This window comes from Ostrinia furnacalis, unplaced genomic scaffold (genome assembly GCF_004193835.3).
Source record: "Ostrinia furnacalis isolate ACB-3 unplaced genomic scaffold, ASM419383v2 OfSCF0710, whole genome shotgun sequence".
Lineage (NCBI taxonomy): Eukaryota > Metazoa > Arthropoda > Insecta > Lepidoptera > Crambidae > Ostrinia > Ostrinia furnacalis.
Genome location: NW_021130949.1, coordinates 721389 through 736279, shown reverse-complemented (window position 1 = coordinate 736279; position 14891 = coordinate 721389). Strand labels below are relative to the sequence as shown.

General features: G+C 34.2%; 1 protein-coding gene across 4 annotated transcripts in view; it reads right to left on the bottom strand.

The window, feature by feature from the left end:
- Positions 1-11756, bottom strand: part of LOC114349804 (myosin-IIIb) — a 35219-nt gene extending 23463 nt beyond the window's left edge. For all 4 annotated transcript variants that reach the window (XM_028300340.1, XM_028300343.1, XM_028300341.1 and 1 more), the window contains exon 1: positions 11588-11756. The gene's annotated coding sequence lies outside the window, so the exon portion shown is untranslated. The remainder of the gene's footprint in view (positions 1-11587) is intronic.
- Positions 11757-14891: the final 3135 nt, after the last annotated feature.

The following is a 14891-nucleotide window of genomic DNA, read 5'->3' as shown; positions in this document are numbered from 1 at the left end:
ATTATTTGATTGCACCAAAGAATACGAAAATTTAAAATCGTTAATTCATTCATTATCGCGTCAATCATTGTCCGTCTCCGTCAATTAATATGAATACGGGCCTTGGACATATTCATTATAAATTATACAACATTATGATGTGAATAAGAATAACATTACCTGTCTGATCAGTAATATGCAAAAATCTGTCTTTACGTCATAGATACACTTATTGCGTGTTTCAGAAACCTACTAAATATTAACTTAAAAAAAAAACCGACTTCAAATGCAGGAACACAAAAAAAAACTAAAAATTAAAAATATTGCGTATAAAAAAGTTCATCCCCTATTTTCCACCCTTGGGGGTGAAATATTTTCTTCAAATTCGCATGAAACCACCCTTTTTATAATACCTATTCAACAAAAAAATAATCGTTCAAATTGATTTATAATCGGCGGAGATATTGCGTATAAAAAAGTTCATCCCCAATTTTCCACCCTTGGGGGTTGTTTTTTCTATTATTAAATTTAAATGGGACCACCCTTGAGGTATTACCTATACGCCGAAAAAAGATTTGTTCAAATCGGTTTATAATTGTTGGCGGAGTTATCGCGTAACAAACATAGAAAAAAAAACATACGGGTCGAATTGAGAACCTCCTCCTTTTTTGAAGTCGGTTGATAAAACAAAATCTATTCAATACAAAGCCTACTTATTCACATGCGGACATGTTCCATTATTGTAAATTGACCGGCAGATCGATGATTTACCAGGTTATTGGGCAACAGAGGTTCGATCAAGCGCAGATCCCATTGCAGCAGTGCATGATTATGCGTCCTACCTATTCAAATGAGGACGTCTATTGTTGCTATAGAGAACTTAGCTGTATAGACGCCAGAGAGAGTCAGTTTGTGTAGGCGATTGTTTTAGTTACTTTTATGTAAAACTTATTTGTTTTACTGGCAGCTATTAATTGGATCCCAATTTTATTTTCCTTTATTCAGAAAACCACAGCTTTTTGTAATATTAATACAAACAGGTATTTTTACAAAAGATACAGAAATAAGTAAAGAACTCGTGACGAGAATTTTTTCAATTATTGATCTGATATTTTACCTAATTCGACAAATATTAGAAAGGTATTAGATGATCTACTTTCCGATCTTAAATTCACACTTATAATGGAGTTACCGATCGGGGGTATTCGAAAAGTGCACAATAAGTTAACAAAACGAGCAGTCTATTAGGCCGGTTGGTCTGCGAGACCATATATTCAAATGAGTATGCCCATTGTTACACTTTTTTGAGTTTCACACATTGATAGAGTGGATCCTACACGCCTTTATTGCCACTCCAACCGTTTTTGTCTGGAGTCTATTAAGGTAGGACTGCTAATGTTGATAGTTTATACCGGCAGTCAAGACTTTCTACTTTATGATATGTTTATTACGTGTATATAACACGTAATTATGAAGCACAGAGGTGATTACGCTTAATTTGAGTTAGTATCTCCGATAAATTACAGTTCTGTTCTCAACACCTCATGATAGAGGCCTATACATAATAATTATTTATTTAAAACAAACACATAAATGTGATAAATTCAGCGTACTTTTAGTGTCGTAATATTACATAAGTATAACTTTCAATCGTTTCGAACTTTAGTTTCAATATTACAGATCTTAGTATATATCTCATAAACGACTCTACATCAGCTTATTTTGAATTTAATACGCATACAGTAAGTACACCTTCAAATTGTATTTATTTTGAAGCGAAGGCTGTTGTCTTGCTAAAATGTTACACCACGACCAATTGATTAGTGCGTATAAATCAAGAAATGTGCCTTGTTAAGCAAGCAACCTTGCAAATACGGCCGAAATGTCAAAGGTCAGTAATAAAATTTGAAAAATACTTAGGTAAATGCGCATAAATGTTTACGAAAAACTTTATGCTTTATTTAGTTTTGCATACTCACAGGACAGTAGGTCTTTATTTGGTTGCTTTCACTAGTTCTAAAAATTTTTCTTTGTGTAGCTCTGTGTATTACCACGATCCATTTACTAAATTCACCAAAAAACTTTTTTGTGAAAAATCTTTTTATGTCCCGTTTAAACCACGTCGTGTGACCGGCAGGTATAAATTGTCAAAGGATTACTGCGTAGTCAAAACCTCACTCGACATTTTTACAGAACTGAAATGGTTTCCCCAATTACATGCACATCACGCGAAGCCTTTGGGCAGGGTTGGCACAATGGTATTATGGTTCTTAACTGTAGATAAGGGCAGATAACACTTGCTTGTTTTTTTCATTTTTTGTAGATGTCTCCGTCCTCGTATTAACTTAAAATACGTAGATTAGAAAAACTATTAATAAATATCACATAAGTTGAAATAAGTGAGTCGACAACATAATAATCTTACTGATATCTTACTAATATTATAAATGCGAAAGTTTGTGTGGATGTTTGTTACCCTTTCACGCAAAAACTACTGAACGGATTTTGATGAAACGTTACAGTAATAATGTTTACAACCTACAGTAACATAATATAGGCTAATATTTATGACGATCTGTAACAAAATAAATTACACGCGGGTGAAGCCGCGGGCAAAAGCTATGTTATTATAAAAGGCCTTAGGTAGTTAATGCCGAAATAGTTTTAAATATTTTAAGAAATTAAATATATCGTGTTCTAATACGATAAAGATTTGGGGTTTTCCTTGACCTTATACTCATTTGTATGGGATTTTCAATATGTATAATTCTTAATTGTAGGAAATTACGCGTGTAGGTATGGTTAGAAATTATTAGTAATGAAATAGCAACTACTTCGGGTCGATGCGTGTATTTATTCTAAACTTATTGACCTACACTAACATGCGTTGCGTTAATTCAAATACTTAAACTAACATTTCTGCCAACCCTAAGTTTAGCCTTCAATGTCACGAGCGAGGCTAATCCCCGTCCCTCACCTTCAGGACTGGCAGCACGTGGCACGTGTTCCTATTAATAATTAATTTATTTCTTACAACAAGACGATTGTGAAAATAAACCTGGCTATTTCATTTGAGACGAATTCACACTGAAACCTGTCAATTAACATTTCTAGCAATTTATAATATCTACGTAATTAAAACAGTCATAAATATAATTGCAATCAAATATTAATTATAAATATTACTGGATCACTCTTTAGTATTCAGCAATATTTTGCTTTAATAAAAGAATGCATGTAGCTAAAGCTCAGCTGTCGTAAAATCATTTTATGTGCAGTTTTCCCTAAAAAAAATTGGGAGAAAATAGTTGTGTTGTTACTATTACAAATAGAATTTGTTGTTGTACAAATAACTTCTTTAGAAACTTTAATTAAATGAGTCATCATGACCAAAATAAAATAGGTCGTCTGCTCAATGACACTCAAGAACAATGCTATTTTGGTAGTCCTTGTCTAAGACAATAAAGGACATATTATTTGCCGTTTCTGGAAATTGCGTTCATCAGTTTATAGTCCTGCAAAAATGGAACAGCACTTCATAATATTGAAGTTATTGATATCTTTTTATTACAGCGAAAAGAAAAACAAATGAAAATTTCTTTTAAATTAAAACACGGTTGTTTGTTATTTATTAATATTTTTTAATTCTTTCTATTTTGTACTAAATTTAATTAAAAAATAAAACATTACGAGTAAATGCCAAACTTTAAATTAATGTAGGTACTTGCCGAATACAGCATCTTGCAAAATGTTAATACAGTTGACACATTTCCGCCAATATTCTACCAAATGTGTGGTTCATTAATTAAAAAAGTAATTAAGACCTCATTAGTTTATACAACTTAATTAATATGCTAATACTCATATTATACAAGATAAAGAAATATAAAAGAAAAAGTTCCGGCGTCGAGCTGCAAGAGACCGATCGATTATAATCCACTTAAAAGGAAAACGTTGTTTCGGAAAGATAGTCGCGGCATGCAAAGACTAAATAAGGCCGTAATTTGTAAGAACAATGGTAAATACATAATGCAACTCAATGCACTTATTTGTATTTCAAAGTGAAAGACCAGTCTCGATAATAGCCTGGTTTCTTTTGAATATTTTAAATAGGAACTCTACATACCGAAATGCTGTTAACCGAAATACTGCTGTTTATCATGACAGGATAAAGATTGGCAGGATGACAAAGTTGATGATGAAATACTTAATAAGTATTACTTTATCCTTATACAGTCTTACTTTTTATTTGTAAAGGAAATACTTATCCTTGTGCATCGACTCGTACTCGGTAACTAAATTATGTGATGTACCGCATTCTTCGGTTAATAAAATAGGTAGACAAACTGAATCTTAATTCGAAAATTCAGTTATAAATAGAGACAAGCCAAATCAATATTTAATTAAAAATCAAATGTACGACAATGCTTCATCCGTTGTCGTGTTTAACACAGATTTGTCTTACTTCTCGCTGTGTTGATTTCCACAGTTCCACTACTAACTCAGTGACAGTGAATCAAAAAACTGGACTTCGATCTGTGTCGTAGAGAAACGAACGTCAGCGATCCGACTGTTTGGTTATTGTTCCGCAGTATTCAGTGCATGCCGCGCCACTCATCCGGCGACGTTGCAAAACCCGAACACCCAGCTGGGTTCATTTATTCCGATTGCATGTGTATATTATTATGTTAATGTCCTCTGGATATTAGATGCTTAGAGAAGTCCTATAAGACAATATTTATATGCCCAGGTAGGCTTAGCACATTTGTATTTACTCATAAATAATATTATGCATTTAATGTATTCTAAAGTTTTAATTTGTAAGTAGTAAAATTTCAAATTGCTAGGACTCTACCTACACACTTTCAATTAAAGTCTCTTTTATAAAAACTTATTCATAGTATATTTATACTCGGAAGTCTCTAAAATGTAGAGCTCTTATTTATTTTGTAAAAATAATTCATTAAAGTAATTTGGTAAAAATAACTACGATAACTCCTGTCAAGAATTGCCGTTAGTCAGAATGTAAACTTTATTATATGTATAAGTTTATATCTTTTACTAATAGTATCGTAAGTAAGTGATTAATCTTCATAATATTATTATAGTACTAAACGATGTATTAGGTATCACGTGGAAGGAAATTCATCGAAAATGTGTTAGATTATGATTTCCCCGTAGGTAGGCATTAACGTAACCGCACTCTGATTGCTTCTGGGTTTTGATATAACTCCCGCATACAAACAACATGTTTCACATAATATAATGACATAAAACAGTTGTCATTTGCAATGTTTTGCATATTTAAAACAATCTACATGTGACTGCAATTACGAATAATTTCGCACGGTAGGTACAAGGTCATCAAACTAATTTAACATTACCCAAAAACAAATTATACTCTATAAAAACATATGTTCAGTTGTACTATTACATAAATATCACGCAAACAGAATATTAACACTAAAAACGTAAAAATAAGGTTTGGCACGATCTCTACCAAAGCCGAAAAATGTGTCAAATCATAAATCACAACTTTGTGGCTCAGATTCATCCAAAAAGAGAGCGTACAAAATCCATCGCTTTAAAAGGGCATTCTATTCTTACAAGTTTAACAGCTATCTATGACAATAACGCAGTTTAAAGCCCACTTTGGAAAAGTCACAATATCTTCGTTACGTGTTTAAGTATAAAAACTGAATTTATACCTACATTATTCGTAAGACCAAAGAACAATAAAATCTGATAATTGAACGACATAACTGCAGGTAGGTGTAGGTACTACCCATAAATAGAACTTTGACGTGCTCATCTGCCATAAAACTACCTGTCGATTATTAAGGGCTCAGCACGCGACGCAACGGTGTCACAGTATCAGTCCATTGAGCACATTTAGCTCGTATTGTGGGCCAGTTGCCGCTGATTGCCCGCGTCAGCACAATGACCTGACAATGGCTTCGGCTCCATGAATTATAAACCATGACGCGTCGATACTACATACGGTCACGGAAACTGTGGAGCATTTATGGATGAAATAACTGTCATCTAAGGAACACATAAAGCACACCTAGTTAAAGAGCAGTGCAACTCAAAATTCTTCTTTTTACACATCAACTTGTTTACGCACATTCCAACAATCGTAATCGATTTTGGATTATTTTGGGTTGTGCTTTTCTTTATTTATGTGTGTGATTACGTCCTTATAAAATTGTTTCTTTGGTACGAAGTATTACTAGTACTAATACAGAACGTCAAAATAACTTTCAATAAAAACGTGTAGGTTTATGTTGTCTTAAGAGCCATTTTACATTTTCGTGCGAATTTCTAAGATTTTGGAAGCATGAATTACTATCTTAAGCAACACCCAGAGATTATTTAATAACTGCGAAAGATAGGTCGATCCTTGTTGTTGACCATTAATGAAACGGATTTACTAAAACTCTTTTGCTTAATTCACAGTGCCCCATCTCCCACAACCATTTTACGAAAAAATTGCCGCAGACTCATTTTCAAAGTCCTGTATCNATGGCTCTTAAGCCAATCCAGCTTGTGTATGAGTCACAGCTGCAACGTCAATTATTGGTCTCATCAATTGATTCTGATGAGTCAATTGGTTCGTAATCGGCTTTTTGCAATGAACTGAATCGTCTACGCTACGATATATTATGTTGCTTTTTAATCCAAATAAAAACGCGTAAAAGTGAAACAACCTAGCTGTCTTTATGCTTCTTAAACCAAGATCACGATGATCTTCAATCACGAACCTAATTAATTTGTTAAGCAATATGCTCGTAAAATGATGTATGTCATCATTACTGGCATGTGTTGGTGCTGTTCACAAAAAGCTGACAGTAATTACCAAATACCTCTCATTATGTGGCAATGTCATACAAAACATGCCTATTTCAAAGCAGAGTAATGAGGCAATGGTAGTATATTACTGGTGTCACACATACTGAACCCTACACACAAAATTCACGCATAGTTAATATGTTGGTGTTAAGATGCGCAAACATCGCGACATCTGAACCTATGAATGCGAAATACTCCAAAAAGAGGTGCGAGTTACATAATTGCCACATTTTCTTGACGAAACTGTTATATACTAACTTCTTATGCAAATTATATAACTGTAAAGTACTTATTCAAATTAAAACCCATTATTTTTTACTACTTCTTCTGACCAAATATAATATGGAAACTTTGTCATTTTTTTATGTACCCCCTGAGAATCAAACGGATCAAGAAATTCAAACTCTCCCACCACTAGATCACGGAGGTATGGTTTAACTCCTAACAATTACTACCACTCTATTATTGATCAAAGCTAAATGTAAGCTCAGCTTATGCCAATTCATTGAAAGGGTACTGCAAATAAAAACCTTAATGACGCAGTGATTAGTCAAAAACATCTTCTATGCGTTCCCAATGACTTGGATGAAGTGTTCAGAGGAAAGCAAGACCATTACATATTCACGTTTCTATGACAGTCACGTGGGAACTAACATTAACCTTAATTTTGTTGCACTGGGCTTATCAGCCTCTAACTTTATAACTCGTCTCATGAAGCATAGTTGGATAGAACGTCTGACTCCCAAGCTGCCGTTGCGTTAATATGTTACAACGAAAATTACACCACATGGCTGTGAGTGAGCTGAAACTAAGTGTACCTACACAATGCTCAATTTCACGCTGATTTGAGAATGCTAATATTTCATTGCAAAAAATGTAATCCAACAAACGCGGGTAGACATTACGAGCTAGATAGAGTCGGTGCATTTCAACATTGCGAACAAAATGCGATTGATATCGAGGAGGGCGGGAGTGAAACTGATGGGCCAAATGCCAATGCAGATAAAGGCAGTTGACTCGTGTGAATGCTCACTTTAATACCGAAATCTAATAAGGTAGATTGACATATATCATTTGCAGTAGTTTCATTTTGATTGAAAGATGCTGAATGAAAAAACAGAAATGAATCTGATTTTATCTTAACGGGGTCGATATCGTGCGATGCGCAAGCGCATCTCGACGCTCTGATTGACAACTGCCGTGACGTATCGCCGTGGAACGAAACGCTTCGACCGCGTCCAATGCCCGATGAATAACCGCCCGATTATGCAGAAGTATTAAACGGAACGTTGAATGCAAGCGCACACCACTAAATATTTCTATGGAACATTAAAACAAAGTGAACTAGAGGTAAAAACTTGAAAACTTTTTATATTTGACCGATAATACTTAAACAATCATTCATGATTATCTACACGCTATTTCAAAATTTATAGATAGCGTTAGCTAAAACGCGATATTAATAAACAAGCATACGTGTTCCCAACTTGTACATTCAAAAGATATCAATCTACCAGTGCAGTTGTTACGATTTATTTTTAGATGCCATAATAAAAACCTGTCGTGCTCACAGTTAAAGCCTGAGTTTACCAGTGTTTTCTTTTTAAGCTGAAAGTGCATTCTTTTAAAATAAATGCACAAATAATAAAATGCTGGAAGTTTTAAAGTCATCATGTCACGGAACGAGCAGTAAAATGGTCATTCGGCAATTAGATCCGGAAGAGTCGCAGGCGCAGCTGCTGCGGCCACGGAGCGTCTCTAATGTTTCTTGCTTGTCTCGTCAAGTCTGCCATTTATTTTACGTAAATCGCTTTTTGATACGGTTACGACATAAAGTAAGACGTCGTACCTAAGTAAACATTGAACGTAGATAAATCGACTTTTGCCATAATGCGTTTGTAATCGTCGTTTTAATTACGCAATGCGATTGATACTTAAATAAATTATTTCTTGTAGTAGTATTAATAGTAGGTATCATGAAAAGTGAAAGCAGGTGTTTGTTTGTACCACTTTCACAGGTCATTCATACTCGTACATCACCAGACTAGACCTTTGAGGTCTCAAACTTTTCACACGTTTTTGAATTATTTTGAAACAAGGATTTAAACAAGTCAGAGTGTCAAGAAGACTAATGGATAAGGCATGTATTTCACACATGCAACGCATACAGAATAAATTACACACTCAATGTTTTTTGTTAGTGAGAGCGTGTCTCATATGCAGTTAATGTGTCAGGTTATCGGCCAATTCCGTGTGTGCTATAGGAAATCTTGTGAAAACAGACACAATACGCAGCAAAGAATGTTCAAAGCTTCCCACGTATGGTAAGGTGCGATCGGCGAGGATAAAAAACAAAATAAGCATTCAGTTGTATCGGCGCAAGCGTTCGAGCTTAGTGATCCAAAAGCAGCCGAGCAAACTCTACGAGTATGTACAGGATGTTGTATAATTCGATGAACTAATTTAAATAGATATTTTATTGTACAAATTGAAATGTAGATTTTCTCAATTGGACGTATGGCTGTAGCTGCAGATATACCTATCAGATACCTAGATTTGCAGTCACGTGAAGTTGTGATTTATCAAAGTCTGTGTTTTAAAAACCGCACCTTCAAGTTCTTGAAACTGCATTTGCCTTGATTGACGTGCACGACTGCTGAATTGCTTATTTATAAAAATATGGAACATGGCCCTGAATATACGTGACGCCTAGCTGTTGCTATTTACTCTGAGATAAGAACATCCATGGCAAAAGCTATGGTATTAGAAAGATAATGCGTTATCCGAATATGTAAATAATGACTCGTTCCGCAACTACTAGATAAAAATATTATCTATTCTGTGATAAAACTATTAGACCGTGTGTAATCGGTTTTAGGCATTTAATAATAAAATATAATATATGAATAAGGTAAATAAATTACTCGTACTTTTATCGCTTTAGGTACGTTATTATGACACATTTATGAATGATACTGATGATACTTACAATCAGGAAATCGGAAATGTGTCAGTAAATGGAAAGATTTTTCTTTTCAATAACTTTTCTTGGAAAACGGTTAATTTAACATGAGGACTATTGTTAAGTCTAATAGGCGGGGAAACATCGCTCATTGCCGGATAATTTATACCATTCGTCTGAATCTTTCACGCGCATGTCCGTTTGCATAAACCAAACGATTAAGGCCTCATGCGACTGCGCCGTTTATGACCGTTTCAAACCCGTTTTCTAAACCAACTCACTTGATATTAATATATTAACTGTGTATAAAAATAAAACACTTCAACCATTTAAAATTTACAATTCTTATCAAATATTTGAATTGCGGGTTGAATGTTTATGCAAAAAATCGTTGCGTAAAGTCAGGAAAGACATTTACGCACGCAACAGTTAAATACCAAATCGAACATGTGCCAATACTGCCAATATTGATTGTGAAGGGAGTGACTTATGTGGGTTAATATCTGATAAAAAATATGGGGATTGATACGATATCTAGATTTAAAATTATCGTAGACCGATTGAGCTTTGTGTTGCATCTGTGTAGACATGTCTTACACAGTTGTTTAGGAAAGCCTATGTTCATTATACGTCCAATAGCTGAAATGAGGGTTATACCTAATATGCCTAGCTTGAAACGATCAATACCACATGAAGCAATAAAGATATTATGATTATTATGATCAATACTCCTTCTTTTATTATGTAGGTACTGTGAGCGATGTTATTGTGTCTCTTACACTTGTCAAAACTGAGAATTCAACAATATACAGCCTGTATAAGAACAGACGGCGCGCACGCACACCGGTGCATCGGCTAACGGCAACAACACCGCCACAACACACGACCGCAGCACCGCAGTATGCATCGCGATGATTCGCATCGGGTACCTCGTACAATGTCGCTAATTACTTCATATGTCAAGGTTACACAAATTATTAAGATCTTCAGATTAACAATCAAGGCTTTTTATTAATACGCGTAATAAGTTTTAGTGAAAAGTTTTGGTTACATATTGTTATTGGCTACATGCATAAGTAGTTTGGGAACTGATTGGAGTTTTAATAGCCATACATAATATTATGCACAATTAATAGCTAATTATCTTCTAATTACATGGTTCATTAACTGCCTTAACATGATTATTTGTTCGAAAAGAATGGGAACGATTAGATAAAACTTTACAAGTTCGAAAGTTTCGTAACTACTGAAAAGTTTTCTCGGATCATTATGTGCATTCTGACTTTCTTTTATTTATTACCTATTCAGTGTTAAATTAACATCTATAATTAATTTCGAAGGCATCAAAATTCGTGTTTATTTGAGACTTTTTGCCATTAATTAAATGGACAATATTCATGCAATTTATTTAAAAACCTAATCAATACCTAACTCGCAAAACAAAGCAATTCTGTTTACGATATTTATTATAAAAATAGCTACTTATCGAAAACTTGATTTATAATGGATTACGAGTATAACGTCAGGATCATATAAAAATGTAATAATACCTAATTTATCTTTATTTGATAATCCAAATCTTTATACCTTAATCCAGGAAATATTTAATTATTTTATCGAATATCTAAGAGCTACTCAACATTTAACGTAATATAAAATTATTCATTCGAAACAGCATCTTTCTACCTTGCATGCTAATTACTTTTACCTACTTATTCAGTCTAACCGGTTCACCAGTTATTGCTAATATCCATACGCTATTAGAAACTTATGCTAGAAACATGGTTGACTTACCAGCTAAGTCTGGATGTTTAACTGTACAGTTTCCAACAGGTTACGATAGTCCAAAGTCACATTCACGTGTTTTCATTGACACAAGACAACCGGCATTTTCCGAAGGCGAGCGCGGACGGGCGTGTGACACCGCGGCGCGGCAGAGTACATGTGAAATCAGCTGTGGCCGAGCGGCCGGCCCGCGCCGCAACGGGACCTGCCCCTCCTACCACCAGGCCCGCCGCACTCAGATAACACTATCACACCTTGTTTATTTACCAACCAAATTGCGCACGTGGGAAAACATTTACACTGCTCTTGCAACTTTTCGAGCGCGTGACCACATTGCGAAATTTCAATACGAAAAGAAAGGTACGTTAGCATCGATAAGATGTCTATTAAACCGGTGCAAAGGAATCATGCATCACGCAATCCGCTCGTAGATAATGCTTTTCTCTGTTACCTCTCATAAAATGTAATTTGCTTCATTTCTATAACAAAACGATTGCGATTTTCTGGTCAAGGAACTTACCAAGGTACTCCATTGTTTGTTGAAAAAATATTTAAAAACGTTGTAATCTTTATATATGGTACTGACCCTGGAGGTAGCTGGGCCTAAGACGCATCATATAATGTCATCTGGTGTCCGAGTGACGTGCTAATTTTGAGACACCCTGTATATCAAATTAATGAACGAATTTAGCGGCAACAAAATAAATGTCTTTATATAATTTAATCGAACTCAATTGCATCAAGCTTTATCAACACTATTTACATAAAGTTATACAATTTTGTAGGTTAGCCTTCTACAGAGCTGAACATGTTACCAATACGCGACGGTTTTCGTGACCCACTAATTAGCACAAAAATGCTATTGTAATCAATTTGTGGGGCCTCAGAATTAAGTATGGACTTGAATCCACCTATTGCCCCATAAAAATATAAAGGCACAGGTCTAAGTAACAATTGCAAATTCTGGAGAGAACAGGTTTCAGGAAAAGCTCTTCAAACTTCCACATCACCTATCTAAAAATCATTTCCTGAAAAGTGCCTTAAATGGCTGAAAAACAGCTGAACTGAGCCTCTAGACTAGGAAATTGGTATTGAGTTTCATCACATCATCTTCTGAAGCTTTCGGAACTACGAGTACCTATACGTAATCAGTCGTTTAAACAATATGTTTTATAGTTACGGATGTAAGTCGTAACTATCAGTTGTTTCTAATTGATTCGCCGTTTAATTAAATAATTGAGAGTCAGCAAGATAGGGTTCTTCTCATTCTCTACGAGTTAGATCATTCTATTGTACTTTTTTTACTGTCTATTATTTTCCAATTAATCTTAGGCAGATGTTAATAACTTCATATTTTATTGATTAGAAAATATAATGTAACTAACTACCCAGAATACATTCCCACTATCGGAGTTATTATTATCATGAATATTAATGATGATTTTATCGAATATTGAATTTGAATACATTTAGTCACTTTCCAATGATCTTTATAACTAGAAATTGATTAGATTTTGTAATTGCAGATACCATTACATAGCTATTTATAGTGATTGGTTTACCATTAGATGTATAAACATCATGAGTAAAGTAAAGAGATGAATTAACGACGTGTTAATGTTATTAAACATTAAGGGAGAGTCCGCTAATTTGGACCAGTTTTTTCAATCCCATTTTACACATAGTTTTCTTTTGTTTTTGCTAATGTCCATAGTATATAGTAAAAGATACATTATTCAACTTACTATTTCATAAGTATTAATTAACATGATTGTTGTATATTTAGCACAAATCAACAAAGTACGAGTTCAGAGCTTCGGTCCAATTTAGCCAACCGGTTCGATAATTTGTACCACAGGGTTACTAAATTGGATTTCAATAAATTTCAAGCCTATAAAAAAACTATGGCAAAATATTATACGATACATTCTTAACAAATTAGGAAACGAAAAGGAACAGTAGTTAATAACATAGACAATCGATATTGTTTTTCACGTTATCACGATTTTGAGTACAAGTTTTGTAATTCCAATTATCGTAACGCACACTTCTACCTAATCTACTTTGCCAGTCTTTTGCTTTCATTTATTGTTAGTCAAACATAACTACGCTATTTTACTTCAAAATATGATTTACTAAAAAAAATTCAAAATCCTTTGGTAAAGTTCCATACAACTTGATGAGGTACAATTTAGCCGACTAGGTGATAGTGCTTTTAAAAAATCGGTAAAAAATATAGCTTATAAATACCGAAAAATGTTTCAAATAATTGTAATCCACACTAATTTACGCTTCTAAATAATATTTTAGAAACACCATGTGATTAAATTTAACAAAATTACAAACTAAACATGTATTGTCAAAAGTTACTTGAAAACAATGAAAAAATACTTTTCAAAATAAAACGCACGTGATTGTTGTCATGGCAAAAACCACATGGCCGATATTAATTGATTTTAGTTGTGTATCGCTGAGTGTTACAATTACAGACATTCAATAAATACTTTACGAAATATGAGGGTGGTACAATTTACCCGGCGGTACAATATACCGAACTCTCCCCTATAAGTTCTTACGTCACATTTATTAAGTGCGTCACGTTTAAGTGCTTGTTCTATGATCTTGTGTTAACGTAAGTTGGTGTTATATAATTATAAAAAAATCCACCATTTGCGATGACAGTGTAACATCTCTAACTAATAACTAACGAAAATATTTCGAGATGGACGTAATATAATTAAATTATAATTAGAATAAGTCTCAACTTATCTTATTAACTAGGTATACAATTCAGTAAATGCAATGAATATTAGCAAATAATACCAGAGACAGTACAAGTCAGTTGTACAGTTAAAATTCAAGTCAAACCTAACTAACGTTCTTAAAACTGCATGTTCTGTGTCTGTTTATTAAATGAATATGAGCTTGTTTTCTTAAGTGTTCATATCACTATCAGCTGTATTTACCTCGTGATCCACCATCTGTGCTAGATTCTCGCAGTTTCGGCGGTTGCCATGAAATCGTGGTGACCCCAATGACAGTTTGCATGCTCCAATAACCTCACTTGTCTTCTAGTACAGGCATCAGCTGAGTAATAGAGTACATATTATTAAGGTAATTTAATGCAAACTCAATTAAACTAAGTTGAATCTTTATAAAAGCGCGTTACTAACGTTACTTCCATACGTTCAAGTCATATTCTTGTTGATGTCATTCTCAGTGCCATCTGAAATGGCGTGTGGTGCACACAGGCTGCAGTAATAAAGCAGTGCCTACCTGACAAACAGTTGTAAAAGTTTAACCTACCTATTTA